The 6096-nt window shown below is 39.6% G+C and overlaps 1 pseudogene; it reads right to left on the bottom strand.

The window, feature by feature from the left end:
• Positions 1 to 3984: 3984 nt before the first annotated feature.
• LOC118638447 lies at positions 3985 to 5822 on the bottom strand (annotated as a pseudogene).
• Between the last annotated feature and the right edge of the window lie 274 nt (positions 5823 to 6096).

Below are 6096 nucleotides of genomic sequence, written 5' to 3'. Positions count from 1 at the left end.
ATTTCCTTAGTTGTTATTGGTCTGTTCAAGTTTTCTATCTCTTCCGGGAATAGTTTTGGGAGACTGTGTGTTTCTAGAAATTTGTCCATTTCGCTTAGATTGTCGAATTTGTTGCCATATAGTTGTTCATAGTAGTTGTTAACGATCTTTTGTATTTCCGTGGTGTTGGTTGTTACTTCTCCTCTTTCATTTCTGATTTTGTGTATTTGGGTTCTCTCTCTTTGTTTCTTGGTGAGTCTAGCTAAGGGTCCATCAATCTTGTTTATCTTTTCGAAAAACCAGCTCTTTGTTTCATTGATCCTTTGAATTGTTTTTTTGGTCTCTATATCATTTATTTCTGCTCTCATCTTTACTATTTCCTTCCTTCTACTTGCTCTTGGGTTTTCTTTTTGTTTGCTTTCTAATTCTTTAAGTTGTGAGGTTAGACAGTCAATTAGAAATTTTTCTTGTTTTTTGAGGTAGGCCTGTAGTGCTATGAACTTCCCTCTCAGAACTGCTTTCGCTACATCCCATAGATTTTGTGTTTTTGTGTGTTCATTTTCATTGGTTTCCAGGAAGTTTTTAATTTCTTCCTTGATCTCCTCGGTGACCCATTCATTGTTTAATAACATGCTATTTAGCCTCCATGTGTTGAAATGTCTTTGCATGTTCTTGTTGCCATTGATTTCTAGTTTCATGCCATTGTGATCTGAGAAGATGCTTGATATGATTTCAATCTTCTTGAACTTGTAGAGATTTAGTTTGTGTCCTATCATGTGGTCTATCTTTGAGAATGTCCCATGTGCACTTGAGAAGAATGTGTATTCTGTAGTTTTGGGGTGTAATTCTCTGTAGATATCTATTAAATCCATTTGGTCTAGTGCTTCATTTAGAGTCTCTGTTTCCTTGCTAATTTTTTGCCTAGAGGATCTATCCAGTGCTGTCAACGGGGTGTTGAAGTCCCCTGCTATGATTGTATTGTTGTCAATTTCTCCTACGAAGTCCTCCAGAAGATTTTTAATATATTTTGGTGCTCCTATATTGGGTGCATATATGTTTATCAAGGTTATATCTTCCTGTTGGATAGATCCTTTCAATATTATGTAGTGGCCATCTTTGTCTCTAGTTATGGTCTTCATTTTGAAATCTATTTTATCAGATATGAGAATTGCTACCCCAGCTTTTTTTGCTTTCCATTTGCTTGGAAAATTTTTTTCCATCCCTTCACTTTCAACCTATGTGAGTCTTTTGTTGAGAGGTGGGTCTCTTGTAAACAACATATAGATGAGTCATGCTTTCTTATCCAATCAGCTACTCTGTGTCTCTTTATGGGAGCATTCAATCCATTTACGTTTAAGGTGATTATTGATATGTACTTATTTATTGCCATTTTTGTTTAGTGTGGTTCTATTTTTCTTCCCATTTCTACTGCTAATTACAGCAGTCCTTTTAACATTTCTTGCAGTGCTGGTTTGGTGCTAATGTATTCCCTTAGCCTTTTTTTGTCTGGGAAGCTCTTTATTTGATCTTCTATTTTGAATGATAGCCTTGCTGGGTAGAGTAGTCTTGGATTCAGATTCTAGTTTTTCATGACTTTGATTACTTCATGCCATTCTCTTCTGGCCTGTAGTGTTTCTTGTGAGAAGTCAGCTGAGAGCCTTATGGGGTTCCCTTTGTAGGTAACCTGTTGCTTATCTCTTGCTGCTTTTAGGATTCTCTCTTTGTCTTTAATTTGTGGCATTTTATTTACTATGTGTCTTGGTGTGGGCCTGTTTGGGTTCTTCTTACTTGGGACTCTCTGTGCTTCTTGAACTTGAATGCCTTCTTCCTTCACCAAATTAGGGAAGTTTTCTCTCACTATTTTTTTGAATATATTCTCTATCCCTTGCTCATTTTCTTCTTCTTCGGGGACTCCTATGATGTGAATATTATTACGTTTCCAGTTGTCCCATAGTTCTCTTAAGCTGTCTTCCTGTTTTTTAATAGTTTTTTCCTTTTGTTTTTCTGATTGGTTGATTTTTTATACCCTGTCTTCTAATTCACTGATCCGGTCCTCAGCTTCCCCTACTCTGCTTTTTAAACCTTCCAATGCGTTTTTCATTTCTGATATGTCATTTTTTATCTTTTCTTGTTGGTTTTTAATTTCCAGTTGGCTTATTTTCAGTGTCTCTATGTCCTTACTCATGCTGTTCAGCTTCCTCAAGATCATGGCTCTGAATTCTAGCTCTGTTAACATGCCTAATTGCTCCACAAGGTCTCTTGCTCTTGCTCTTTCAAGGTCTCTTTGGCTTCTGTTTCTGTGTTTCACCATTTTGGCTATCACTGTGGGCTTTGGAGCCTGTCAAGTTTCCCTGTGGGTGTTGGTGTTCTGCTGTTTGTGGCTCCCTCTCCTGTGTTTAGATGAGCGAGGGAGGACCCACTTTGAACACCACTGTCAAGTCTTACTTTCCTGGTTAAAGTTGCCAGCCCAGGAAACGTACTGTTATCCTCTAGCTTTTTGCCTGGAGGCTAGCAGTCTAGGTTACTTGATGAGTTTTCGGTTGTCAGTTGATTGAAAAACTCCCTCTGGTGCTCAGCCAAGGGGCTTTCACGAGGGTGGGGTAGATGCTGGTTGTTAGTGAGCCTCAATTAGCACTTCAATGGCCCACAGGGTGGGGTTGGATCTCCGAGGGAGGGGCTGCTGCCTCTCCTCAGAGCCCTGGGAAGGAGCAATGTGGCCACCGTCCTGAGTGGCTGCACTCAGCCAAAGCTCTGAGCGCCCTCCAAACCCCGAGTGTCCCGACACAGTTCCAGTCCAGTCTACCCTCCCTCTGCCGGAGCCCAAGGTGAGTGGCTGTGGCTGTTTCAGCCTCCAGCCCTGCTCTGCGCTGTGGAGCCGCCTGGGAGTGTGACCCGAGGGCGCTGCTCCCAGCTAAGGCCGCTGCCGAGCTGCCGACCGTGGGCTCCCAGCCCCATCTCGCGCCTTCGCAAGCCTACCGGGATCGGGATGGAGTCAGTGTCCCTCGTTGTATGGTCCTCGCAAGCTGCTTTTCTGTTGGTTTTTCCCGTCGATTTGTCTGTGTTATAGTTGTAATTCCAGTTTGGTTCTGGGAGACGGTCTGTGTAGCTCCGTTCACTCCGCCGCCATTTTTCCTCAGTCTGACTTAATGTTTTGTGACAATAAGTCTTGGTATTTGGAAGAGCAAGACTTTCCACCTTCCTATTCTTCAAGGGAGAGTCTCGATTATTTTGGGTCCTTTGTATTTCCATATAAATTTTAAATCAGATTGTCAAATAAAAACCTGTTGAGGTGGAATCACATTGAGTCTACACATCAGTTTAGTGAGATTTGATAACTTTAGAATACTGAGTTTTCTACATAAAGATCTTATACATCTTTTGAAAGATTTGTTTTTAGGTAGTTTATCATTTTTATGTTATTGTAAGTGGTATCCTTTATTTTCAGTTTCCAATTTTTTTTTTATTGGAAGACCATGCTTGCTTTCATTTATTGTATTTCAAATCACTGTACATTTACTTTTGTGAAAATATTGCCTGCGTTTTCTAGTACAAAAAAAAAACAAAAACCCCCAAAACAAAAATGTTTCAGGAATGTAGAGAAATATTCAACTTAAATAGCAACGCACCATAATTACTACTGCACTGCAGTCATTTCTGCATTACCCATGTGTTTTTTGTTGTTGCTGTTATTGTTCATCCTCACCTGAGGATATTTTTCCATTGATTTTTAAATAGAATGGAAGGGAGGGAGGAAGAGAGAGAAACATCAATGTGGAAGAGACACATCGAATGGCCCCTGTCAGGGCCGGGCACTGAACCTGCAACCCAGGTACATACCCTTGACCGGGAATAGCACTCGCAACCCTTGGTCCATGGGCTGACGCTCAAACCACTGATCCAAACTTACCAGGTCTACTCATGTTTCTTAAATAAATATCTTATCTAATAACACACAATATAAAAATAAATTATGGAAGACAGACATTTACATATACTTTTAAAATCTTAATAATATCTTATTGGCATTGGATAACCAATCATAGGTGTGGCTGTAGTAGCAGGATATGCATATTCTTGTTGGTTCATATCACTGTGCATATTTGCAACATTACTTCTATACTGTTGAGTGCTTTCATAATCATTCTGGTAAATCCTGTTGGAATACCATTCCTAAAAATGGGTCTGTATACCAGCAGACATACAATTACCTCCAAAGCTCCCATTGTTGTAACCTGCAGCACTGTAAACATCATTCTGGGTTTTTGCCCCAAAATCTCTCTTAAGCAGACTAGAGTAACCTCTGTCATAATTTTCCTTGTCTCTAAAAGTATTAAGTCTACCTTTTTTGTCCATAAAGTATCTGTCCTGGTGGTCATCCCTAATGCCTCCTCTACCCCTGAAACAACCTGAACCTCTATCTTCAACCAACTGAAGCAATTTGGAATTAACTGCTTGATTAGCTTTATTAAGCACAGAGATAAGGTTGCTCATTTGCTTTATGCTATTAGGTATAAAGAAAATGTATGCTGTGCCTGTTTTGGTACTGTGAGTAGTTCTTCCAATTCTATTAATATAATCCTCTGAGGAGTTAGAGTAGTCATAATTGATGAAAAATGTTACATCTTCCACAACTAGCCTTCTGGAGGCCACATCTGTAGCAAGCAGAACAGGAGCTTTTCCATGTTTTAATTCATTTAGGACTCAGTCATATACCTGTTGACTCTTGTTACCATGGATACCCATGACAGACCATCCATCTCTCTTAATTTTTCTAGTAAGTTCATCACACCTTATTTTGGTTTCAACAAAAACAATAGTTTTATTCCCCTTCTCATTCATGATCTCTTCCATCAGACGAATAAGTTTTTCATCCTTTTCTACATCGTGATGCACATCCATAATCAAAAGAATGTTGTGGTTTGCACTCAGTTCCAGTGCACCAATGTTTATATAAATATAGTCTTTCAGGAAATCTTCAGCAAGCTGTTTTACTTGTTTTGGCCAAGTTGCACTCCACATTAGGGTCTGCTTGTCAGGTCTTATCTGATCTACAATTTTTCTTTTTTGGGGTTCAAAGCCCATATTAAGCTTCCTATCTGCTTCATCAAAAACAAGGTAGGTGGTTCTTCTCAGATGTTTTCCCACACTCTAAAAAATCAATCAGTCTTCTAGATGTTGCAAAAAAGATTTCCATACCTCTCTCCAAATCACGTATTTGTGGTCCCTTGAGAGCACCACCATAGACGCAAATAGACTTCAATCGACACACTCTACAGTATTCAGCAGCTACTTGCTGCACTTGTTGGGCCATTTCCCAAGTTGGTACCAGCACCAAGTAAATAGGCCCATTACCTCTTTCTAGGAATAGCTGATGATTGATGTGGACAATGGCAGGCAGCAAATAAGACAATGTTTTCCCAGATCCAGTCTGTGCTACTCCAACCATAGTTAATCCACTTAGAGCAACTGGCCATCCTTGAACTTAAATAGCAGTGGGTTCAGTAAAGTTCTGTCTTCAATCACAACCATGATGTTTGCAGTAAAGTTTGCTTCATAAAAATTCAGAACTGGCTTTGGGTAGTTGTGTTCTCTAACTAAATTCCTTGATTTTTCTCTATGTCTCCACCTTTTGCACTGTGTCACCTAGCCAAATTAGAGTATTTGTGATAAAAATCTTTCTCATATTTGGGTGGCTCACCAAGATTCCACTTCTTTTAAATTAGTTTTTCCCAAAGGTTTCCAAATTTCTTTCCTGACAGGGGCACTGCCCTACTTCCTCCAGACCCAGGTGCACCAAACCCTCCATCCCAGCTGTGGTCTGGATTAATCGAATAACCTGACATGGCATCAGTGATAATGGTTGGCAGGAAATGAAGTGAAAAGAGTTGGTGTGACAAATAGTTGGAGATGACTTTACTGATAGCAAAGCCTTGTGGGGTGGCAAAGGTGTAGGGACAGCGATGACAGGAGCCGGAGCTGCTAGCCAAGAGACTAGCAAAAATGAATGAGATTGTAAGTAATATTCTTTTAAAATTCATTTTTTAATTATTTGTGGCTAAACTTTTGTATACTAATTTTATTTTCAGTAACATTTTTTCTAATAATTTACCTGCAATT

The sequence above is a fragment of the Molossus molossus genome, unplaced genomic scaffold, assembly GCF_014108415.1.
Source record: "Molossus molossus isolate mMolMol1 unplaced genomic scaffold, mMolMol1.p scaffold_m16_p_1, whole genome shotgun sequence".
NCBI lineage: Eukaryota > Metazoa > Chordata > Mammalia > Chiroptera > Molossidae > Molossus > Molossus molossus.
This window is presented reverse-complemented; position numbering and strand designations above follow the sequence as displayed.